Source organism: Vanellus vanellus, assembly GCF_965231255.1.
Source record: "Vanellus vanellus genome assembly, chromosome: 1".
Taxonomy (NCBI): domain Eukaryota; kingdom Metazoa; phylum Chordata; class Aves; order Charadriiformes; family Charadriidae; genus Vanellus; species Vanellus vanellus.
The window spans coordinates 217,830,121-217,856,085 of NC_138905.1; positions in this window are offsets into that span (position 1 = coordinate 217,830,121).

Below are 25,965 nucleotides of genomic sequence, written 5' to 3' on the forward strand. Positions count from 1 at the left end.
GTTCCGTGCCTTTAGAAACAGTTAGGGAAGTTTTCACGGTGAGAAGGCTCACTGTGGAGCTTGCAAAACAGATTTTTAAGCAGTTTTCTGAGCACTCTTTTCCCCCACCTGTGTGGCCCAGATAGCACAACCCTCACTGTATCAGCAGATAAAGCAATTATGTATTTTAAGCTGGCCCTTAAGAATGCACCCAGCCCTGTACAAAAACCTTTACTCTTTGCATATAATAAGGGATGCACAACCTTTCCTCCTGCCTCTTATCTTCCCACTGCAGGTAGGGCGGGAGGGAAAGAGCCCTCCTGCCACGAGAAGGTGAACTCTGAATTTGGTACATGATCTGCAGGACAGAAACAGTTAATTCCTCTGAATGCCTTCTTTTCAATAGAGATGGCTTTTGAAAACAGGATTTAATGAAATCCAGTGTCCTTTTCATAAAATATTTGAAGGAAGTCTTGTTCGATAGCACTTGTCAATCAATCTTTTGCTATTGTTATTCCCCCCCCCCCGCCTTTTTTTTTAATTGGCATCTGTCTGGAAGGACACAAGCAAATCCCAAGCTGGTATCTTAACTAGGATATTGTGGAACTGTTCTCTTTCAAACCTTGAATTTCTCTACTGATAAAGATAAATAAATTGCAAAGTCTATATTAACCTGTGCAGGGGGCAAAAACATGAGAAAAGCTTCAAAAACCATATGAAAAGAAAATCCTTGAGTATATTGAAAGGATGCTTGTTGAAATCATATTTACCGTATTACTAATAAGTTGTCAAATAATTGGAAGATTCTGCAAACACTAAAATCATCAGACAATTAATTTGCCTTTTCTCTACAATAAGTCAAGCTCAAAATAAGCAGATATTTAACCTTTGGACATTTGATGTTCCCTTTCTGTTAAATAGTTATGGTATTAATAGTAATTTCCAAGGGTTTAGTAGAAATGTTATATGCTTGTTAATTATTAAAAATCATGCTTAGAACACGTATGAAAGTCTGTAGCAATGTTTCCTACCGGCTTTGCCATTCATTTCCGTTTCACTGTATTGTGAAACACTGAGCTATTTTACATTTGCGGGTGTGCCTGTAAACAGGTGGACTGCATTTATGGTTTAATTATCTGGGAATCCTCACACTTCATCGTACTCGGCTAACCTCACACGACTACATACCTGGCTGTAGCTGCTATTTAAAACCATCGGTACACAACTTACATCGGAGTTCATAGCGATTCGGCAGGTATATCGAGTACACCCAGCGGGCTGGTGTAACAATAGGTGAAAGCGTGTGTATGTCCGAGGGATTGCTGAGCATCTTTCCTAGCAGAGTAATTATTATGTACAAGAAAACCATTTTCTTACCGGCCTGTGCAACAGTATCTTTTATGACGTCATTTTCTATCGATAGTCATGCGAGATGGAAGGATTCATTTTAAATTCAAACATTACAGCCTGCCAGATTAATAAACCATATTTATGAAATAATAATAACTCCCTGAATGTGTTCTTTAACTCAGGAGATTGAACACCGATATTGAACAGGTGTCTTTCTTCAGGATCTGTCTAGTGATATATGGCACGCTCTTTGCTGTGATATTGACGTACGGGGAGCCAGACTGAAGGATGAGGTCGGCACACGTGAAGCCTGCATGTCTCTACTGAGGTGTAAAGTTGGGTATCGCGGCACGGACAGCTATTTTGCTGAGAGGTTCTTAGGTTCCTAGATCCATGTCTTCTCTTCTCTTTGTTGGTGAGTTGAGATGTGAATGAATGTGAAGTCTTCAGAAGGTGTTTAAAGGGTCTTTAAAAGCACACACAAAAACACACGGGTGCACAAAAATCAAGAAGGCAGAAAAGCTTAAAAACTCATTAGGTTTAAGCATAAGCAGGGACGGATAACTAGGCATCATCAGTCTCCAGTTTGCTCAACAGGGTCAAGAAAGTGGAAATTTCTGCAGGAAAAACTGGCTTCAGTCAAAGTTTGTGACAAAATATTAAAAAGGAAAAAAAAAAGTTTTGTTTCAGAGTGAAAACGAGAACACCTTTTCTTATAACATTCACTCACATGTTCAACTTCTCGATACCAAGATGGAATTGAGACTAGTGTGTTCACGGTGGCCCTAAAACTTTCTGCTGATTTTTAGGCTTCGTTGTAAATTAAATAGACTATTCCGTTGCTGTTTGAGCAGGAAAACTTCTAGGTGTGACCAAGGTCAGAGCATCTTGACCGAGGGCTTCTCTGCACTTCAAAGGTGGGGTGCTTTTGTTGTACCACTGTAGGTGAAGACACACATCTCTTCCTTGTGGGAATAACTGGCTATATGCCTTATGCCACTGCTGCTGTTCTTCCCCTGTTGTAAAGGGAATAAGGTGTAGAGTTGTGACACTTTTAAATGGGTTTAATTGACATCTGGGTTCTGTATAAGTATAGCCATACAGATAAGTAACCGCACTCAAAATTGACCAAGGTGTGTAGGTAAAGAAATGTGGGTTTGGATTGTAAACAATTAAGTTTTGGATTGAAACAATGGTTCTGCATGATGCAGGAAAGCAATGATGGGAATACACAGCCCTATCATCTCACCAGGGAGCTTCAGCTCCACGTCCATGTTATAATTTAAAACCACAGCTGTGTAATTGTTTTAGCAAAAAAAAAAAAAAAAAAAAAAAAAAGAAAAAAAGGTGGTAGATCTTTCAGGATTCAGGATGAATATTTGGGCTACAGTGGAACACCACTGTTTCTTGAGGTCTCCTAGCAAACCCCCTGTAAGAGACTAAGATGCTTTTAGCAAGACAACACATCTTTCATCATGGAAATATATGGAAATACATATAGCCGCATGTATTTTCTGCTGTTGTTAAGGAAAGCACTATGTAACTATGTCTAAAAGACAAGTGGCCTTGGGATTTGATTGGTTGCAAACCATCACAAATCTGAGTTTGAATTAGTATTTAGTTGCATCAAACCACCGCCTGGCAAGGCCAACCAGCAGGTTTGGGTTTATTTCAACAAGCTTTATAGGTCAGTACTGCTAAAAAGCAGGGAACAAAGTGAAAGGCAACAGATCCCCAGGGCTGCTGGCCACCAGAAAATGAAGGAGACAGACTTGAGAGAGACAAATTTATAAAAAAAAAAAAAAAAAAAAAAGATGAAAAAATACATTTGAACAGGAGGAACAGCACAGAAAAGAAGGCTAGGAGAGAAGGCAGTGAGCCAACAAAAGGGAAGGAAAAAGCAAGGACAGCAAGAACTGAAATAAGGGAGATGGTACGGAGAAGACCCTGTAAGACTGGGTACTGTAAGACCCTGGTTGTAAGGGCCAAAGGAAAAAAGCAGCTGAATTTCTTCCCACATTCTACAGATGCTTTTTAATTAATAAACACATGGCTTATGCCAAAATAAAGCAATAGAACACCTACTTTCACCTTCTGTGTAACAGGATCTCGTTGGTTAAACGCGTGTTAAGCCTGGCAGTTCACATTGTTGACCTTTTTTCCCAGCCACTGTCAAATCACCGCTCTTTGAGTCAACCTCTTGCGCCTTCGGTTGCCCACAGCCCTTCCTTTAGGAAGGTGTGGAACCAGCAGCACTGGTGACAGAAAATGATCCCTGAGGAAATATTATTAATGCTGTGGGAGAGGTGTTCAGGCTCATGGCTGACTTCCAGAGGCGCACACATGCAGCCGGAGCACTCTTGGTTTCTATTACTGCCTATTAAGTAGCTGGACACAAGCCGGCAAATGTGTGCTCACAGCCCACGAGGCCAACCGCATACTGGGCTGCATCAAAAGAAGTGTGGACGGCAGGTTGAGGGAGGGAATTCTGCCCCTCTACTCCACTCTCGTGAGAGCCCACCTGGAGTACTCCATCCAGCTCTGGAGCCCTCAGTACAGGAAAGACATGGACCTGTTGGAGTGGGCCCAGAAGATGGTCACAGGGATGATCAGAGGTCTGGAGCACCTCTATGAGGAGAGGCTGAGAGAGTTGGGGTTGTTCAGCGTGGAGAAGAGAAGGCTCCGGGGAGATCTTATTGTGGCCTTCCAGTACCTAAAGGGGGCCTACAGGAAAGGTGGGGGGGGGCCTGTTGCAATAGGACAAGGGGTAACAGTTTTAAATTAAAAGAGGGTCAGTTCAGACTAGATTTGAGGAGAAATGTTTTACACTGAGGGTGGTGAGTCACTGGCCCAGGTTGCCCACAGAGGCGGGAGATGCCCCATCCCTGGAAACATTCCAGGTCAGGTTGGACGGGGCCCTGAGCAACCTGATCTAGTCGAAGATGTCCCTGCTCATGGTAGGGTGGTTGGACTAGGTAACCTTTAAAGGTCCCTTCCAACCCAAACTGTTCTATGACTCTATAAGTAAGAGCAATTCTGTTGGTCTTCTCCAACTTTCTGTTTTACAAGTGTACTAAAATGAGCAACAGGCCAGCACAGGAAGAGAATATCGACAGATCAGATGCTGCTCCATCACAGAGCAGAACCAAGTGAACTCTTTGCTTGATCTCATTATTCCAATCATGCCTTCATTTCACACTGACAAATAAATTCTCAAAGGTGAACTGGCCTGGACAATCACGAAAATTGGGGTAGTTTGGATTGTTGTTTGACTTGAAGAGCTGTTTAATGGGACAGACTAAAACCCTGTAAGAAAACAATCTTGAACTCATGATCTAAACCTTAATTTCATAGATTGGTCTCATTTTTAATTTCAGTGGAAAAGCTTAGGTACAATCAGATTTGTTCTACAGTTTCAGTATATCATCTATGAATGTAATCTCAGGTGAATTCTGTCCGAGATTCCTTAAAAAGTTTTTTTAGTTTAGTTTTTTCCTTTGCTGTTATGAAATATCTATCCTAGAACCTGATCATTAAAAATTTCAAATCATTGCATTCACTAGGTTAGGCCACAAGGCATATCTCTGCAAGAGCGCTCCACTTTTCTTGTATCTGCAAAACCCTTGGTGACAAAACAAGCACCGAGAATTTTGCTGGATGGATTGCAGAGAAGGAATTTAGCTTTAAAAAGGCAAGTAAAATTAAACTTACAGCTCTGGGAAGAATGCCAATCTTTAGTATTAATAATAATTCTATTGTTTTTAAGTCATTTATAATTACATAAGTTGATTTTTCTTTATTGCTGTTAATTAACAAATATTTAATTGACTTAGCAATTCACTAATGTTCTTGATGACAAAATATTTAAAAGAATATGCAGCGTAGAGAATGGCTTTAAGGGATTTCAAAGGGTTTTTTCACATTGTAGTTACTGAATGCCAACCAGCACTTATGATCTACAAAACCTCCTTGTTTTTAGAGAAGCTATATCTTGAAAAATAACTAAAGGTTAATTATTGTATCTATTCCAACTATAGTAAGTCATAAGAAATATATTAAATTAAAAACCCTATATAAAAAAAAGCCCCACAACTCCAAGTGACCCAGACAATTAGATCAGCAACCTCAGCTAATGGTTTCATAATTTCAAAGATTTTTGAGGTCAGAGAAACCATTAGCTCTTCCACCTTGACCTCCCATTTAATGGGGGTGATGGAATTTCATTCATTCCCGGTTGGAACCTAGCAACTTCTGTGCGGACAACTCTTATCTTCCAAAGATGCACAGAGCACATTCAGAGATAGAGATCCCACTGTGCCTATCGCAACTGTGCTTAAGCAGTTAAGTGCTTTCACTCTTAAGCATCTATACCTTTTTTCTGGTGTGAATTTGTTTAGCTTTACCTTTCAATCCTTGGTTTGTTCCTTTCAGTATTAAACAGAGTGCTCCAGTGTTTGTCTCCTCCTCTTGGATGTATTTGTGCACCCAAAGAAATTTTTCTCTTCCCGGCCTTTCCCAGTGCTTTTACTTTTCTTTGCATTTCATTTACCTGGGACAGGAGAAGTTAATTGATCAGTTCCTCTGTTGATTTCAGTCTGCTTCTCCTTTTCTGAGGACTTTATTTTCTTAACATTTCTCTTTTTTCCAACATGGGAAAATCATATCAGTTTCTCCCAGCACTGCTCTTTTCTTTACTAACAGCTGCTATTTAATTTGGAACTCCTGGACAATATCTCCACAAAGTTACAATGAGACCCTTCATTGTGACACAGTCACAAACAAAAGCTTGTCATTTAAAAAAAAATATATTTATGGGTCACCTGCCTTGCTCCTACAACTGCTGATAACAAGCAGATGGGAAGGAGCTTACTTTAGCCAACTTTTACCTTCAGCCCAAGTGTTTCCCATTATTGTCTAGCTACTGATCCTATGTGAAAAGAATTCTCTTCTGGTATTTCTGAGTTAGAACCACAAGAGCCGTGATTTAATAGATGTGCTTATAGCACATTATATGTTACAGGCGTCTTTTCAAAGATTTCAAAGCCACATCTTGACAGTTTCATTTTTTTTAAGAGATGCCTTTAATAACCGTTTCTTGCTGACTTAAGAAATGAGGGAGGAAAGTGTAACTTCAAAGTGTTGGCAAAATAATATGAATTATCCAAATGTACTTGTAAAGTTGTTTCCAGTTACAGTAGTAGTAACTCGAGACTGATAGCTGATTTCCCCTTTCCCAACTGTTTCCAATTTAAACCGGTATCTTTTGGAGTTGTTCCACACTACATTGCTACTCTAAAACAAACCCGTTCATTCAACCTTATTTTCTAAAAAAATGGAAGCAGAACAAGAAGCAATACACAAAAAGCACTAATTAGCGTAGTAAGTAGGCATGACACTTCCAGTTCTTTCAGCTAAAGAGCTGAAAGACATAATTAACACAAGTGGAATTAAAGAGATTTATAAAATTTTAAATCAGAATATCAAGACCTATGTGTCTTCCAATACAAGGTTGAAAACATACCAGTAACTTTTACTTATAAGCTATTATAGGCAGAGATGATGTTTTTGCCCTCTACGCAATATGGCAAAATAAGAGCAAGTAATAAAAGATATTAATATTTAAATAGTTGATCATACATTATTAACAACATTATAAGTGGCATTAATTAAGACCCTTACACACCTCTTCCCATCGCCTCTCTATGTTGCTGTCCAGACTAATCACGTAACCTTACTACACCATTGACCTTTGACCAGATATATAATTATTATTAATTATTATTCTTACTGCTGGCACCAGGACTGCTAAACTTTCTCCTTCAATGAGCTTTCAAGAGTTGCAAAATTTTGAACTGTTGCAGATCAACCTCTGGACCCTTGTAGGTTTTTTCTTTTATTCCCCTTTTTCTCCCTTGGTTATTAAATTTCCCCCACCTTCTCCATTTTCCTGCTGTTGATCTTCCCTGCTTCTTGTCTTACAACAGCAAGGGTGGGTTTATAATGCTGGGAAGCAAAGATTTCTAGCCGTGAGGACACTAAAGACCAGGCACAGATTATCTGCAGCGCTTGTGGAGTTTCCATCATTATGAGAGCAAGTTAAACAAACATCTGTCAGGCGTGACCTCCCTGTAGTTAAGCCTGCCTCGGGGCAAGGGGATGGACTAGATGACCTCTGGGTTCTTTTATGGCCCTCGGTTTCTACCAGGGGAGTAGAGCAGGCTGGGTGCACCCCCACCTCCCGTGCACATGCTCACATGCCTTGCGCTGCTGTAGAAGCCCAGGGAGCACCCCGATCCTGCCAAAAATACAGCACATGTCTGACTGGGTCGTGGAAGTATATTTGTCTTGACAAAAAGAGGACCAAACAATGATTTTAAGTGATCTTCTGAGACGTTTTGACAGGTTTGTTTTTCCTCTTGGTCATCAGCAGTAGAATTTATAAAGAGAAACAGTTTGCTGGCATTCAGACTAGTGGGCTGCAAATAGAAACACACCAGTCTCCTCACAGTGCTGCAAACACTCTGAAAGATGTGTTCTTTTTCATGGCGAAAGATGTGCGTAATCCTATGCACAGAAGAGGATGCCAAAACAAGGCCCATTTGTTAGTGCTTTAGGGCTAGCAAATATTTTCTGTTATCAAACCATTCCCCTTCCTTTCTCCAACAGCAACGCCTGATCCTGTTGCGCGGCATGAGAATTTGTGTGTTCCTCACCTTTACACATTCTGCGAGAAGCCATAGCCCTGATAAGTAATGAAAATAAAATCACCCCAGGTTCTCCCTTGTAAGGTGACTTTTCCCTAATTCTCCCCTTTTGCCGCTTCCATCCTCTGCCCTACAAGAAAGCTTAATGAAGAGACGAAAGAAGAGAGCTCCCCATCCCTGGGCTCTCGCGACAGAGGCAGGTGTTGCATTACGCAGGGGGAGCGTGTTCTCCTCGGTAATATTATCCTGGGAATTATCTGAGAGAGATTGACCTGTGATAATAGCCAATCCTCAGGGTTAGCCTAGCAGTAATTATCTGCTAGACATTTTCACTAGCCGTATCCTTTCGGGTCAAGAGGCAAACATGAGGACTCACATCCATGTTTCATGGCAAATTATCATTCAATTACAGTGACTTTTGAACCCCACCAAATGTAAATTGAATTGTCCTTCCTTTATGATATTTATTTGTATGGAAAATTCCAGGGAATTTAAAATGCAAGATATATGAGCAGTCCAGTGGGAACTATATACAGAGTCTGGGACTGGAATAAAACACTTTAGAAGTTTTCCATCCAAGCACTTTTGGAGGGTTCTGTGATTCACAGATATAGGCTGTGTCTTCATGACAACTTGAGTTATTCAGTTAGTCGTTTTGCAGCAAGCCTTCGTGAGACAGGAGCCACCCCAACATAAGCATCTTCTTGCACAAAGAGGATATATTAGGAGCACAAGACAGTCATGTTGCAGCTACTCATGAGCTGCATTAGCTTGGCTCGATCCTAAGATGCACTCCTGGGCTGGGGTTCATGCCAGCTGGAGGAAGCCAGTGGCAGTAGTTTCTTTCCATCAACAATAAAAGGAGTTGAGGGCGGCTTGCTTACGTGAAGATGTCCTCAACATCTAAAGTTTAATGAGAGATGAATCCTACCCTATGTGTGGAGTAGTTCATAGCATCTCCTTGTCTATCCCTTGCCTGCCCTCAGTTTTTACCAAAAATTGCTGGGTTAAACCCTGATTGTGAGTCAATTCTTGGAGTCGGAGTCCTGGTGTGGTGGGGTACCATGGCTCAGTAAGCTGGAAATGTGTACACAAAGCTGAGGGAAAAGGGATTAGGTGTCGGAGTAAGAATAAGAGCCTCATGGTAGCTCTTTTTCTGTGAGAGAAAACATTTTGCCATTATGATACACAGGCGATAGAGAACTGTACCTGGGTAACAGCTTTCGGGTAGAATAACTTCCTTTATTCTGTCGAGGTCATCAGCATGAAAACGTATTGAAATGAACCCTTAAATTGACATAATCCACTTCAAATCATAACTTGCAGGTATCTTTCTTAATCTGACTTATTGCAGGAATGCCTTAGACCGTGGAGAGGGAATTCATTTGAAAATGCACTTGACTTGTTGTTAGTTATTGATATTCTGTGTTTGATTTTGATTTTGCATGCGGCTTAGCCTGCGTGGGGAAAAATCAATAAAATCTGTTTCAGTTTTGTTTATAGTCTGTTTCTCCCTCTGGCTGCCCAAATAGCGGTGGTTAGATTTCAGGCTCTATTCTGGGACATGAATGTCTAAAACCAGGAGGTTTTAATTTGATTTTTTTTTTTTCATCCTGGATTTTATAGAAGTTTTGTTTTGAGATAGTATAAAAGAGGTTTCTTAATGAAATGCAAGTTTTGTTTGAAAAAGAAGATTGCAAAATATACAGAAAACCAGCCTGGATTAGGTGCATCTGATCAAATGTAAACATTCACAGCTGAGACAGTCACCACAGACTGTTTTTTTAGTCAGTGGAGAGAAAAACGCACATCCAGGGTGCAATCTTTTCATTTCAAAGGACACAGCTAGCATAAAAAACACATAGTAGCGATAGGACGAGGGGGAATGGCTTTAAACTGGAAGAGGGCAGGTTCAGATTGAACATTAGGAAGAAGTTTTTCACTTTGAGGGTGGTGAGGCACTGGAACAGGTTGCCCAGAGAGGCTGTTGAAGCCCCGTCCCTGGAGGTGTTCAAGGCCAGGCTGGACGTGGCCTTGGGCAACCTGGTCTAGTGGGAGGTGTCCCTGCCTATGTCAGCAGGGTTGGAACTCGATGATCTTCAAGGTCCTTTCCAACCCAAGCCATTCTATGATTCTATGTTTCTATGATAATATGTGCCCTAAAATTATCTGCTTCACTCCAGGGATTAAAAAAGGAGTCCCAGGTGATGAGTTTGGATGGACACTGGGGGTGACTAAAGTTATATGAGTTTCCTTCCTATCTGCATGGACTCTCTCTCCATCACTCACACTGGCATTGCTCCACTGTGCAGGAAAGACATCGTTCCTTGGGTGAGAAATCAAGGCTGCAGATTAGTCTTCTAACAACTAAGCTACAAAGCAATGAGCCCGTTCTTTCAGGTGGCTTGGCTGCCTTGCATTCCCGCCTGCAAAGGTGAGAAACTCCAACAAGAAGGAAAAAGAGCATCCCCTTCTACAAAGCCTTTAAATTGGTCCTGAGGTCACTCGATAGTGAAGAGATTAGGTCCTGTGTTAGCCAAAACCCTTTCTCACCTCAGCTTGCAGAAGCAAGTTTTGATCTAGATCTTCTATTTCTTTCATTCAGATCAATATATTAATGAATAAAAGAGTAGGCAAGAGGGCGATGCATCGTTGTCCGTGTCTTGGAAGAACAAAGAGAGAGTTACTGAAAGGTTATAGATACTCAGGTTGAGGAGGGCTGGCCAACCTATGAACCTCAAGTTGAGTTGAACCAAATCATTTTGGTTCTTAAGCCATGAATGTGGGCAGAGCCTGTAATACACTCTCTTCAGTGACATCCTCCGCTCTCTTTCTGGGGACAACTGTGACTCTGTAAATTCTGTGCGTGAACTCAAAAGGTAACAAAGAAAAAATATAAACACATTTGTAGTGGACTTTTAGACCTGACACAGAGGTTCTTGCTGCAGTGGAAAATCCATAGGAGGTCGCGGAAGAGTAAAGGCTGAAAATGACTGTTGCAGAGGAAGTGTAAGGAGACGAGTCTCTTACTGTAAGTTCATCCTTTCTCTGCCAAAAAATAGACAGGATGAATTTGTACTGAGTCTGTATGAGTCTTAGTTCCTTGCTACTGCTGATGGTATGTCCTGATCTTATGGTTAAATGGCCATATAAATAGAATTGGGTATAATATTTCGGAGTAGTTTGTTTGCTGTATAGTGTGGTGTGACATCCATATATTTTAACAGCTCTCCCCCCTCCAGAGAAGAAAAAATGAAAATTAGAAAAATATTGACATGACAGATTTCGGTGGCTTCATAGAAACTGTTGGTTTAGGCCTGTTGGCCTAAAGAAATAAAAATGTAAAAGAAGGAAGGAAAACTCCAACCTCCACAAAGGAAAACATTATATTTCAGTCCAAGTAAAATGTTTCACTTGATCCCACTCCTTTTTTTTTTTTTTCCTTTTCTGTTCAGCTTTGCAGCTGCTTTGTTGGTGAAAAGAAAAACAGTAAAAAAACTTATTAAAGTCAGCCTGAGATATAGTTGCTCCTTTTTGATTTTTTGGGATTCAGCTTGTGAATCAAAAAGGGAAACAAAGTCAGAGTCTTGCAAAACTCCTTTAGTGGCATAAACCAATGGGTGTAACATGTATTACTGAAGTAAGATCAAACACCAATGATAGTATTTAGGTTTTGTTTTAATTTTGCAGTGAAATACATTCCTACTTTATTTTAAACTTCAACCAAAGTCTATCCTCATGCACAAACTTACGCTGGTTGGAGCGACTGCTTGAATGAGGTTCTCTCTACAGGAATGCTGCCCTGAAAATATATAGGGAAAACTGGGAAATTAAAAGGCAATGAAGACAGCAATGACAAAAAGCCAGCGGAGCAGAAGTCAATAAGGTGTCCACTGTGGAATAAAGTTTGATTATTAAATTCAACTAAGTGGTGTAAGACTATATCTTATTACACATGGATATTGAGAATGCTCTCTGCAGGAGAACTGAAGTAGTAATAATAGTAGTTCCCATCAGGAATTTTGTATTCTGCTATAGCATAAATATTTTCTAATAATAATAATATTTAAAAATGCATCCATCAGACACATATCCTGGCTAGATTTTTGTGAAGTCAGGTTATTTAATCAAATTTCCATTGGAGTGATGTGTAATTGAGCTTTTGAATCAACACTTACCATTATGTTTTAAAAGACAATTAAAAACATATTTAGGCTTTCAAGTGAAAGGAGGTTAGAAATGTTTATAATATTTAGCCTTCGGGTAACTTGATTGTTTCTTTGAGTTCCTGTGTCCTAATTAGTAAAAAAATAAATCAATTCTGACTGTTTCAATGAGGAAAAAAAGCAAACAAAAGGCTAAACCTTACAAAGTAGTATGTGAAAGCTAAGAAGAGAGGAAGAAGACACGATAGCTCGGAGGTTAAAAAAAGCCTCATTGTAAGCTTCACTGGTTAAAAAAATTGAATTTTTGTAATTCTTCAGCTATGTTATCAGACGAGGCTTATAGTAATCCTCCCAGAAGGCAGATGATCTATAGGTATTTAATGTATTCATGAAAGTTGTGCAGGGTATTGGCAGGATTCAGAGCCGGGATTGGGGAGTTCCCACGTGAGCGGTGCTGAGCCAGCGCCCCTGTTGACTTACAAATCCAGTGCGCAGACGTACGTGGAAAGCAGCATCTGTGCTAAGCAACTGCTCTATGTATATCAACACATGTCAAAAAACAGGCCCCTCATTAGTTCCCACCTCAGGCTGTGTTGGATACGCATGGACATGCGTGTTCAAAAGTTGAACGTGACTCACAAGGACACAGGTGAACAACCCTGACGCTATCACTGCCCGGTCTGGCAGGAACTTTATTCTGCGTGACATTTCTTGTGGCTGGACTCAAACTCCTTTTGCCCTCTGCAGCAGAGCGAACCAACTCTTCCACCCCGCCATGCCGTTACAGCCAGCCTTGCAGCAGCCTTGCCTAAATTTGTCAACGAATGGAATGGCATCTGTTTCTGTTTCTCTGCTCTCAAGCTTTGTGCCTTTTGGCCTCTGCTGTGAATAGGAGGGATGGGATGCTGCATCCAGAGGGCTGGACCCTGGGCTGAGAGTCAGGAGATGGAGGAATTGTTTTTCTTGATCATAATGCAGGTCTTTCCAATCCCATGACCTGTTTGACACCCTCCAGTCCCTGATTATTCAAGGGCTCTGAGAACTTAAATATGTGATCTTACCCTTATTTCTAAATTACTAGAATAAATTGCTTTATTTGTAAGCCAAGAAGCTCTGTACATCTTCCATATTCTCAATAAGTATCTAATTAGAGAAGCTGTGAGGTTTTCCAGCCAAAAGTTTATTGAGATAACTATGCTGAGATCCGTAACTCCGATACAAGTAAACGGTCCTTCTTCCATTGATACCAAGAGTGGTGAAGCTGATTCAAACCAGCTGGACATAGTCTTACAGTTTATTTAACAGTAAATTATCTAAAATTATTGATTTGCACTGTCTGTGCTTCTGCTCTCTGCCTCTGACCCGTGGCCTCCTCTTGTGTAAACACACATTCTTTGGTCGGTGAGAGACATAATGATGGTCTGGTTCCATAAGCTGAAACCAGTTTTGTTTAAAAAACCTCTCCAAGGACACTTCACCCACTGATGGTCCTTATAAATCTGATGCTAATAACAACATTGTGACCTGCCCGGCAATGTAGTAGTGCTGACCGAAAAAACACAGGCTCAGACAACACGAAGATCATTTTAAGACATTACCACTTATACACCAAGAGATTTTAAAGTCGGGACTGCAATGTAGAACTTCTTCCATGCCATTTTAAATGGACCTGCAGTGGAAGGGAGTGGCTCAGTACAGGGGACCAACACTTACCTTGGCCATGTTGTGTCTTTCGTGGTGGCATTGATGTGCCAAAGATATAAGGATGTTGGCTGAATTTTGAGAGGCCTGTTCCTCTCCACATAAAATAAAATCAGGACTTGAGTGCCTCGGTGGAGTGGCTGGTCCGTTGGTGCCTTGGATCCAGGATGTCAGTACTGCCAAGAGACAGAGACCAGGACAGGATAACTGAGTGCCATATGAGGAAAAGCACTAATGTATGTCCTGGGGTGCAGATATTTAGGAATATTTATGATTTATTTATGTATTTGCTGCAAAGATTAATCTAGGTCTTGGTGACAGAGCATGCAATGGAGGGAAGTTGGTGTTGGGGCACACAACACTGCTGTCAGAGGGAGGGGAGAAGGGAGACCCTTCCTCACAGAGGGTTATTCCTGTGCTCAGATGAGTCTTTCCCAGCTAGCTCCCTCAAAATCTCCGGTTGCTTTTCCTTCTATAAAGAAGTGGCACTTGTGTTTATCAGACGAGGCCAGACGGACATTACGGGATGGGTGAGGACTAGACCTTGGCCTGATTCTCTCTTGTCCTTCAACCTGGTATCTCTGTAGAAGGGATGTAAGTCGTTTCAGTCCACCTCATTTGCATTTCAGACCAGGCTGTGCACGCTTTTCAGTGCTTGCAGAAATAACTGGTCCCTCCAGGTTTTATTAACAAAGGAACAGTCTTGCTGGAGCTGGTTAACATACCCGTGAACCTGGATCTACAGTGAGTTGTCAGAGTCACTCCATGGTTTCTTGGCCAAAGGCACCATGTGATTCGTTTGGGCACACAGAGCCTAACGCATTGGGAAGGAGTCACAAACCCAGACACTTAAAAGAGATACATCTTAAAGACAGATCAGATCAGGTCCCTTCTGGAGGTGCCTGTTTCCATTGGCTGCAAAGAAAAGCCAAGGGAGACCAGCTTGTAGTCAGATGTCTAATGTGGGATGATCAGCAGCTTATTAAAAAAAAAAACAATATGAATATATGTTGTATTCATAGCTTTTTTTAAAGAAATGGATTCAGGTTTTAATGACTGAAACAATTGCACCTTTCTAAAAAGATCAGCTGGATTAAAAGATAAGTGAAAGTGATATGTAAAATTCCCAGAAGTGAAGCAAGTTTAAGGGAAACGGCCACTGAGCCGAATTCTTGGGTTTAAGTCTTTTATTAGGAAATCAGTGAAACTCTGCAACTCTGGATGGAAATACAGGTGGTTTCATATGTGAATTTTGAGCCAACTGGTAAAAAGCAGAGGTAACACCCTTGTAGCCTGCTACAGAGACACTGAGATCCTTGTCACTTATTAAAGTTTTATTTTGTTCCCCCACGAACAAGGCAATTAATTATTTAGAATACCAATCAATCAGGGGTTAGATGTACTAATCAAACACATTCCAGCTGCTAAGTATTGCTCACTTAAGACATCGATCAGCTGTAGGATGCTCTGTAGACCATTTAGATGAGTATTTTCTGACAATGTGCTTTAAACCCCCTTGAGGTCAAATCTTTGACACCGTCTGCTGGACCATGTGGAAGGTTGAATGCCAGACTGTCTGACAGACTGTAATTATTTTCTGTCCTGATGCCCTTTCTGCAGTCATTAGGGGATCAAATTTCTGAGAAAGCCAGAAAAGTTCCTTGTACTGCAAGCAGCTAATGGCCTGAAAATGAGTCTCTTTTGTTATGTTGATGATTTGCCACTGGATGTTGTTTGAAGCCCAGGATCGATTATTTAGGGCCAGCTCCACTGGTATCATCTATTCTTGGTCTTGTGCGGCTCTATGCTTTCTCGCCATTTCCCCCGTGCTGAAAGATGTACGGCCAGTACTGAAATGCCTTTGGTCTGCTGGTGGTACCTTCAGTTGTTCTGGTAAGGAGAGATGTCAAAGGGGAGCCCAACACTAGTGCTGATCCAGGACTCTCCAGCTAGATGCTGAATAAGCATGAGGAAGTCTAGATTTTCTGTCTTTCAGGACAATGCCCTGACTGTTCGCAGAGATAGCTAAGAGAAATTAAGAAGACATTTCCCAATAAATAATTGAAGAATGAGACACATTGTTTGCAGTCCTAACATGACTGCAAATTTAGGCTATTGCCTAGCAAGTTACTATACGAATTCCCCTTACGTTGACCCCTGTGGTAATTGGAATTTCAATTATTCATTTTCAATTACAAGCATGGCATGATGATCACAAATGTCATTAAGTATTAAATTACATCTAATGATAGATGGATGGAGGGACAGATAGATGCCTCTTCAGATCTTTTCTTTATTTAATGCCAGTAAATCAAGCCCTTTTTTTTTAATGGAAGAACTTTTTTAAAATACTAAAAAGATGGTAAAACACTGTTTGTTTGCAGCAGATAAAACCTCTTTAATGCACATTACCTGAGCGCCGTGTAAGTTTTCATCGTCTGTGTCATTAAAGGAGTGGTGCCCAGTGCGTGTGTACACAAAGGCGGGTGCTTTGCCCTGCAGTGAGCGGCAAGGAGAAGGGAGTCCGTTTGCTTCCCGCCTTATTAGAGCTGAGATCCTGGTGCTCATAATCGGGATCTTTGTTTAACAGCCTGCTCAGTGCCTTTCCGCCGTGTGTTTGCACGTAGAGTGAGCTCAGTCACACACCGTATTTTAACAACCTGGAAGTCTGGGTGGGGAAATCAGCAGGGAGAGATGATGCTATAAATACTCTTTGACCTGTGTTAGGTGACCTGCGTTCACCTGTGTCAGTCCTCGTGGGCAATTTTTATGCCCATGAGCAAAAAAGAGGTTGAGAACAGGGTTTTTAGGCCAGGTTTGGCCCTGAACTAGCTCTAGAGCTGCAGGGGGTTGGTGGGAGGTGGAAAACTACTGCTCTTGCTTTGAATCACAGGCATAGGGGCACTTACCTCCTGCCTTAGGTACGTTTTACTATTCTGCCTGTGGTATTCAGTCCGTCCCAGCAGGAAAAATCGGCAAAAAGACTCCGGGCAGAGGAGAGAGCCCAGAACTGCTCACAGGAGGGCAGGGACGCTGGTTGCAGCAAGGCTGAGTTCATGCTGGCTCTCTGGGAAAGGTGGACATGAAGTGCTGGCTTTTGGGGTCACCGCGGCCAGCAAGCTTTGGGAGTACTGGAGAGAGGCTTGCAGCTGAAATGCAAGCTGGTTTAGCTCCTGCAGGAAGCGATGGGTATTGACGGTGCTAAGATGCAGTGTCAGACTATGATCACTTACGTTAGAACTACAGAAATTCCTATTTGACGTTCTTGGCATTTTTTAAGTAGAGCAGGAATCCCACTTTAGGGAAATCCTGTTTCCACGCTATTGCAATGAACTGCTGAACAATCAGGCACTCAGTCTAAATTAAGCCTTGAACTATTGATTTTAACATGTGCATGGATGCCAAATTTCTGCTCTTAGATTTCTTCTGCCTTACTTTCCCTGTTTCTAAAACAAAAAAAAAACCCACAACAATATACAGTTTATTCCCAGTGCTGTTGTGATGCTTAATTATCCCATAATTGTAAGGTACTTTCAAAATGATACTGTGTGGACATAAATAAGGTCTATAAACTGCTTGGTGTGCCTGACATGGTTATCTTTTATGCAAAACAGAAATGAGACTCACAACTTTAACATAGCTTGCCCACGGCTGCATATTGGCAGAGGGATTGTCAGAGTAAAGACAGAACCTCAATCTTTTTCCAAAGTATCTCCTTTCCATCAGCCCTTAATTTCTCATTTGTCTGATGGGGATGAGGCTATTATGAAATTTAGATATCCAGAATTTGCGTTTACCGCTTTTACTCCTTACCCATCACCTTTCTGCAGCGGTATCTTTTTTTTTTGCAAACACCACTGTTTCTGCTGCCCAGGTATTTATTTCTGAATTTTGTTTCCACTTCCACTGCCATATGAATCTTTTCCCTCTTGCCTCTTTTGCACGTAGAAGTCTATTCACGTCGTGACTTGGAAGCATTCTTTTGCCAGTTACAACCTGTAGCCCCACTTGGTTCTCCGTCCCTCAGCCTGTCTTCCTCAGGCTTTATATTTTTATCCACTGCCTCCTTTTTCATCCCTCCCCTCCACAGAACCTTTTTCCTGCCTTTCCGAAAGCCCTCTTGCAGTGCCTGTAGCAGCAGTTGGGGAAATCATCCATCACTGCGATCGCGGCTCTGCTCCTGCCAGGCACGGCTTTCGCAGCGCTGCCCGCAGCATCCTGAAGCTGATTAGAGCTGCAGGGCCCCAGTCAGGTTTGTGTCGCCGCCAGCGCTTCCCGGGAATTGCTACCGTGCAGATTTTGCAGATGCAATCTCACCTGAGCTGATGAATAATTCTTCAGGGTTTTGTTGTGGGGGTTTTTTTGGGGTTGTTTTTTTTTTTTTTTTCTCCTTTTCCTTCCCCTGCCCCCCACCCTGTTGCTCAGGTGAGCGGAAAATATATTAGAACGGTCACTCCCATCTTAGGCAAAAATCTACTTTCTCCCCACCTTATAGAATCACAAAGTGGTTTCTGTTGGAAGGGACACTTAAAGGTCATCTAGTCCAACCATGAACAGGGACATCTTCAACTAGATCAGGTTGCTCAGAGTCCTGTCCAACCTGACCTGGGATGTTTCCAGGGATGGGGCATCTCCCACCTCTCTGGGCAACCTGGGCCAGTGTCTCACCACCGTCATTGCAAAAAATTTCTTCCTTAAATCTAGTCTGAATTGACCCTCTTTTAGTTTTAAAACTGTTACCCCTCCTCCTGTCATTCTACCCCCTGATCAAGAGTCCCTCCCCAGCTTTCCTGGAGCCCCTTTAGGTACTGGAAGAGGCTCTAAGGTCTCCCTGGAGCCTTCTCTTCTCCAGGCTGAACCCCCCCAACTCTCTCAGCCTCTCTTCCCAGCAGAGGGGCTCCAGCCCTCGCAGCATCTTCGTGGCTCTCTTCTGGACTCACTCCAACACGTCCATGCCTGGAGCTGGAGGCTCCAGAGCTGGACGCAGCACCGCAGGTTGCTCTCACCAGAGAGGAGTAGAGGAGCACCGCATTCATGGAGGAATGTATCATTTCTCCAGCCCTGCTGCCGCTGGGTTTCATAATTTTAGTTGCAACCAAGGCTAAACTTCAAGGCTCTTAAACAACCTGAATCTGAGAAAGCTGATTGAAGGCATTTTTTTTTTCCTGAGTTTTACTGATATATTACCTGATTGCTGAGTGCCTGCAAACCTGCACCCCCAGTAAAAAAAAGTTGATTCTGGTTGCACAGAGTGAAAGCTTCTATACATACAAGATCAATGGCAGTCAAAAGGCAGGGAAAATATTACATTGTATATTTGCCAGCTATAATAAAAATTTCTAAAATATTGTGAAATAATGGTATAATTTTGCATGTGCTCAGTATTAACTTCAGACCGATGCAACAGAAGTAGAAGAGAAATGATGAAATTGGCTGTAGTTGAGAAGAGGCTTTCTATGTAAGAGGAGGGAGATTGAAATTGTAATTCAGAGAGAAAAGGTATATGATTAGTTAAGCTTCTGTAGAAAATAAAATAAATCATGTTCTTCCATTTAACCTGTCAGGAACCATATTAACAAAACAAGACAAATAAGTTATGCAATGAAAGTGTGTGGCAGTAAATTTAAGCCTGATAAATAGATTTTTTTTAAAAACCATACAATATAACAATTAACCTCTGGATCTCGGGAAGGGGGGGGGCAGGAAATAAGTAAGTGCATTTAAAATCTGAGAAAGAGGCAGTGAAAAAACAGAGATTTATATGGAGACCATGTAATCTACCCTAAACCAGACAGAACTATGTGATCCAACTAGAGAAGGGCAGGCCCTGATGATCTTCGATGGAGGTGACCTGTTACAACAAGTGAAACTCAACAACCAAGTTTAGTTCCCATTCTGCATGTTGAGGGTCAAAGGTCAGCAGACCCCCACGTGTGTCCCAATCCCAGAGTGCCCTGCAGTCATCCTGTCCTGCCTCTCCTCCATCGAGTTGGAGAGCAATGGAGGAGAGCTTCAGAGAACTAAGAGGAAGCTCAAAGATAAGATTCAGGGAGACAGCCCATGGGATGTGGAGGTGAAGGAGTTCACCGTCTGCTGTTTATCAAAGTGCAGATTGACAGGGACTTGGCTTCAGTATGCAGACACCAATGCCTAGATAAACTGTTAGCCAGGGAGGTCTTTTTGGTCTTGCAAACCAAAGCACAAAAAGATTCCTTGGCTGGAAGGTGAAGTTAAACAAATTCAACCTTGAAGGAATGTGCAAGCAGTGAGGGTAATTAAGCATTGCAACACCTTACCAGGAGAGGTGGCAGACTCATCATCATTCTGGTTCTTCAAAAGAAGATTAGCTATCTTTCAGAAAGGCTTAATCCACCTCCTGGGAATGGCTGTTTTGTCTGTGTGTTGAGAAGGGCTGGTGAGACATCCCTCTGGCCTTAAAGCCTGTGCATCTCTGAATCGTTTTGCAGATGATGAGCTGAGGCACCGAGGGTGAAATTCCCCCTGCTGCAGAGTGATACGGCTACATTTGTGTACTGCTTAAATCCCTTCCTGTCCTCAAAATAGAAGTGATGTTGCACTCATGGGATGTAGACACCCTGTTTGGTACTTACCCCAGAAGAAGTTGTTCAAATCCCAAGCATCTGCCCTGACCCCAGAGACCGCCCGAAAGACAGGTCCCAAATGGCTATGGGCAAAATTGGTAGCTGGTTGGTCTAATAAGCTGAGCAATAAACAGAAGCAATTCAAATAGTGCTTTATGTGTGTTTTTCTTATTCCAACTCATGAAGCAGTGACCACTGAGGGCGAAGTCATAGTCTGGTATAATTTGGCTATCCAACTTACCCATCCGGTGCATATAGAGTGCATCCTTCCACCCATTGTTCTGGGCGGACCACATCTTATGTGATCTTCATTCTCAAGGGCTGGGATTCCTCTTACTTAAACTTAGATGTCTCCATCTAAGCTGGGCACCTTGGGCTGTGTTTATGCTCGGTACTAAGGAAAAGGCACTATTAAAGGAGTGATTAGCCACAGCTGTTGCAGATGTTGCCTTTAAGATGTGGTGAATCGTGCCCTAGCAGTGCCTCCATTTCTCCAAGTGTTAAAGAAGCAGTCTAAGGTAGAAGCTTGGTGGTCTTAATTTGGTCATGTGAACCTATTGATAACATCTCAACACCTCTGGAAATTTAACCTTTACTTTATGTTTGGTTAGCTAGTTATTATAGATTAACGATAATAATCAACCGTGACCCACATTATTTATTCATTCTCCTGCTACGCTGCCTGCAACTAATTCCTGCCTGGAAAATGAAGCATTTAGATGCCTAAGATTCTCTGCAAATACTTTGGTTTGTCTTTTGAGAAGGTTCTAAGTGAGGTACAGCTGTGCCAAAACTAGGTCTTCATTTTGGCTGTCTCTATATTTTGCATCAGTGTGTGGCTCATCCAGTTATTTCCTGAACTTTAAAGGGAATCTGTCATTCATTGTTACCAATTAGATGCCTTTACAATATGACCTGGAAACTGTTTTCCCGACAACTCGGTGTTATTAATAACATGCACTACAGCTGGGGCGTGCCAGTAGTTCAGGAGTCACAGAGCAGCATGACAGTTTAATTTGGTACCTTGATGAGATTTCTGCCTGCAAAGTTGCACAGAATATAAAAGACTCTGCCAGAACGACATTGGTGGGAGCACTTTAAGGGGTTTCCAGACTGTCTTTACTCATCTGAAATCTTTCACACTCAGTGATTTAGAAATCATGTATTGTAGATAAGAAAACTGGAAGGGATGATTCTGATCACCCTAATAATTAATAATATTATTTAAGTTTTTCTATCATTACACAGACATTGGTTGACTAGTCAAAACAGTTTCATCAAGGAAAGTAAGAACCATAGTTTCATGGATAATAGGAAGAAATTCTTTACTGGAAGGGTCATCAGGCATTGGAACACATTACCCAGGGCAGTGGTGGAGTCCCCATCCCTGGAGGTATTTAAGGGTCATGTAGATATAGTGCTCAAGGACATGGTTTAGTGGTGGGCTTGTCAGTGTTAGGTTAATGATTGGACTAGATGATCTTACAGGTCTTTTCCAATCTAGGAGATTCTGTGATTCTGTCTTTCTATGTGGTTAACTGCCATGCATCCCAGCACTGATGGAGTCCTCTTCATGAAGTTGTAGACTTACAGGCATGTCTTCATCTTATCATGTCTAGTCTGCAGGGCTGAAGAGCTGTAGGTGCTCCAAAGCACTGGCTAAAGTGCATCACTGGAGCAAAAGATGTTTCAAATACTACTATAAGTCACTGTATACAGTATATCCCAAATTCAGCAGACAAATCACAGGTTTTCTCTTCCCACTCCAGCCTGTCTCTTGCTCTGGTGCCAATCCACATTAATCTCACAGCGATCGGTGGCTTTGCTGTGGGGAGCCCTGTGGCTGGGGTCTTTACTGTGGCTGTGCACTGGGGACTGCAGACCCACTGTGATGAACACTGAACAGAGCAGAGAGCAAATCTCTGCTTCTCCTAGGTCATTTGGCAAGTTTGTAAAAGCTGTACAAAAAAAAAACAAAAAAATAAAATAAAATCTGTAAACAAAACTCCCAACACTGCTGTTTGGGTAATGAAATATAATTTCAATTCAGTTAACAACAAAATGAAAGTATGTCTGGCCTGAGCCATTTATGAGGACGCTGGGAAAAGCTGGACCATCGCCAGATTTTTGTTTAACCGTTCACTACAGAATATGTTTTAACAGTGAGTCTGTCAGTGTCTCCCCAAGTCTGTGAGGAACTCTGAAAGACTATGAGTTGCTCTCACTTTATTGCAATGTATGTGAAAGTCGAAAACTAATTCAGCGTGGGACTTTCGAAAAAGCTTGAAGAGACACAGGTGCCCAACTCCACACATCGATGTAATCAACTGTATCGCTACGAGGTAGAGTAGCAGAAATACAGTCATGCAATGACTATCATCTCTGAATATTATCTAGACATTTCCGACAGCATCACAAGATAACTGAGCACCGTGAGAGCTTACAAAAGTGTCAAGGAAAGTACTGATGCTGGAGGAAAGTGTCATTATGTATCGGCTTAGAAAGTTTTCTGAAAGTTTACAGCTTGCAGTATGTTAAAGTAAACACAGGAAACTAGTGAACAAATGAATCAATGGGCAGATGAGTTCTCTTTTTTCCTCTCTTTTCTGAATGAAAGCAACCACTGTACTTATTTTCCAGCTGAGAAGTGAAATTAAATTGTCTGGGTACTTGATGGCCCACTGTTTTTAGAAAGCTATTAAGATGGTGCTATCAAGTAGAGGACAGCCTTCTTGACCCTCTTTAGCTGGCTTATCTAGTGGCCCCCTGACGACTTCATCACTGTGCAGAAGGCGGATCACCAGAGGTGACCATGTTTAACAGTGTCTTCCTCTAAGTGGCAATTTAGTGAGTGGGGGAACACACTGGACTGGCTCCTTAATCCAGGGGGGGTGGGGACCTGAGGGAGGAAGGGAACATTTTGTGCTGGTTATCTCGTCTCTAAGGAGCACAGTGATACAACAGCTTTTCAGTTACTCCAGCTCATACTTTGGAAATGCTGATGCTAAGAAGTCTATCTGTGATCAGAATGGCTTCAAGCTCCAACAGGGTAGATTTAGACTGAACATTAGGAAAGAATTTTTCACAGAAAGAGTGGTCGGGCATTGGAATAGACTGCCCAGGGTGGTGGTTGAGTCCCCATCCCTGGATGTGTTTAAGAGACGTTTAGATGTGGTGTTGGGGGATATGGTGTAGGGGAGAACTTTGTAGAGTAGGGTAGATGGTTGGACTTGATGATCCCAAGGGTCTCTTCCAACCTAGACAATTCTATGATTCTATGAATGTCAAGCAGAACGGTCCAACTCTTTCTTGTAAAGGTTCTGTAGGGAAAACTTGGTTTTACATAATATTCACTCTTGATGAAATGTATAGTTCCTAGATCACCATTCTTAGCTGATCCCTGCAACGCTGATAATGGAGAAAACTAGATTTTGCTAGTGAGATCAGTCAATCAGACACATTAGGCCAAGTCCTGCTCACTTTGTTTTCCTCTTTATTAGACTTCAGTCGAGGGAAACATAATTGATTTATTTTAATTTTTTTTGACTGAGAAAGGACCTTAGGTATGAATAGCAAAGCAGATTTAATGCTCAAAGTTTGTTTGTTTGTTTGTTTGTTTTTTTAAATCACATCTTTGGCAACAACATTTTGACCTGACCTCACTTCAAGACCCTCCCCATCCACACTACCCTTCTTCTGGGGGTAATGTTTCCCATCAAGGTGCTTGAGCAAGGGAGCGTACCCATGTGGGTACGGGGTCACAGACAGCATCTTACTTTTTGGGTCAGCAACCAGGATACTCAGATGTGGTGTGATGTCTCTGCTCACACAAATACTTGGTATCTGGAGAAAGCTGCTTCGTGGGTCCCAAATGCATCCCTGCCAAGGCAGCGGCTACTCTGGCACCCACCTCCACATGTTAGTCAGACGGAGATAAAATGTGATGCTTCAGGGGTGTTTAAGGGTGCGGTCTTGTGTTTTCAGTAACTGATCAATGAATGAGACCCAGGTTTGCTCTCCTGGACATACAACACTTGCTGCCAGAGGTGTTTTCCCTCTTCTTTCTTTTGTTTTACTTTCTGCTCTTTAGTCAATGCTGTTGAAAGGGCAGAAATGTTCACCTTAAGGGGAACGGTGGCAGATAGCAATCATTCATCAAAAAGAATCCCTTTCAGAGGCAGAGGGAAGCAGCAAAGGCAAATGGCAACAAGACCCTCTAGGCAAATTTCTGGTTAAATACTTCTGGGGGCTCAAGTTCAGTCACTTGTTGTGGGAGCAAGCAGCCCTTCTCACGTCCTGGCTCTTCAGTGTGGTTGTTTGCTCACAAGCCACACAGGAGCCCAAATTTTGTGATCGCGGAACGGATGACTGGTTGTCTCATCCATCCAGCTCTGAAGCTTTCACTCAGGATTTCTGAACCGTTATTTGCAAAGAGCAAAGCTGCCCATCAGACAATGTCAGCAAATGAACCAAAAGGAGAACTGGTTTCACTCTGAAGTGAACCTATTGTGTGAGCACTTTAGAGCGCGGTGGCAGCGGCTTAAGATGCTCCTTTATTTTTCCTTCTGTAGATTGTTCTTTTTAGAAAGCTAACCCTGCATCCGATTATTTTTTATGATCTGAGAAAAGGCTATGGGAACTGTTTATCTTTTTGTGTTTATATAAGTTCTCTAATCTAAACCTAACCACTCATCCATTCAAAAGCAAAAGAGACTTTTATGGTACTCAGAAAAAGATCCTCCTCTGGTATATCAGCATAATACCATTGAATTTCAATTAATTTCACCCTTGGCTAAGTAGGCTGCGAGGGATCTAGGTAGGTGAGCGATCTGGCCTTTTGGTTTAGTGGATTGTAATATACAAACTTGAAGGAAATAAAGGAATGGATATAATTATAGGGCATTACTCTGAGATAACATAGCTGTGTATTTTATTTGAGCTCTCCAAGTATATTGCTCCACAGTACAAATTCTTCTTTCTTCCTCTCTCTCTTTTTTTTTTTGGTAAAAGTCATTACAGATCCAATTTAAGGAAGGTAATAAAAATGAAGAAGAAGAAAATTCTTTCCCTATAATTTTATAGGAATGCAGCCTTTGGAGCAGCAGTATTCTTCAAACTCAGATGACTAGCTTGCATTGACACGAGTTGCTTTCACAGTGGAAATATTCTTCAAATGCTTGGCTGCAAAAGAAAATAACCATCAGCTTGTTGAAACCATGCCTCCTTGTTGCTGCACAAAATCTAACCAGAAGGAGCTTTAATTACGCAGAAGTAAAGGGAGGAACCTTCTTAATACAGGCACTCAAACACAGTTTCCAGTTCTGCTTGGGTTTCCGTTCATGAATCAGTTGTAGGATCAGGCTTGAGAATAAGTCTGTGAGCTGTGCAGCTGAGTACCAACAGAAATAATAGTTAAGAGGGGAAAAAAGACTAAGAAAGATGATAAAAAGAGCCTTGGTCCTA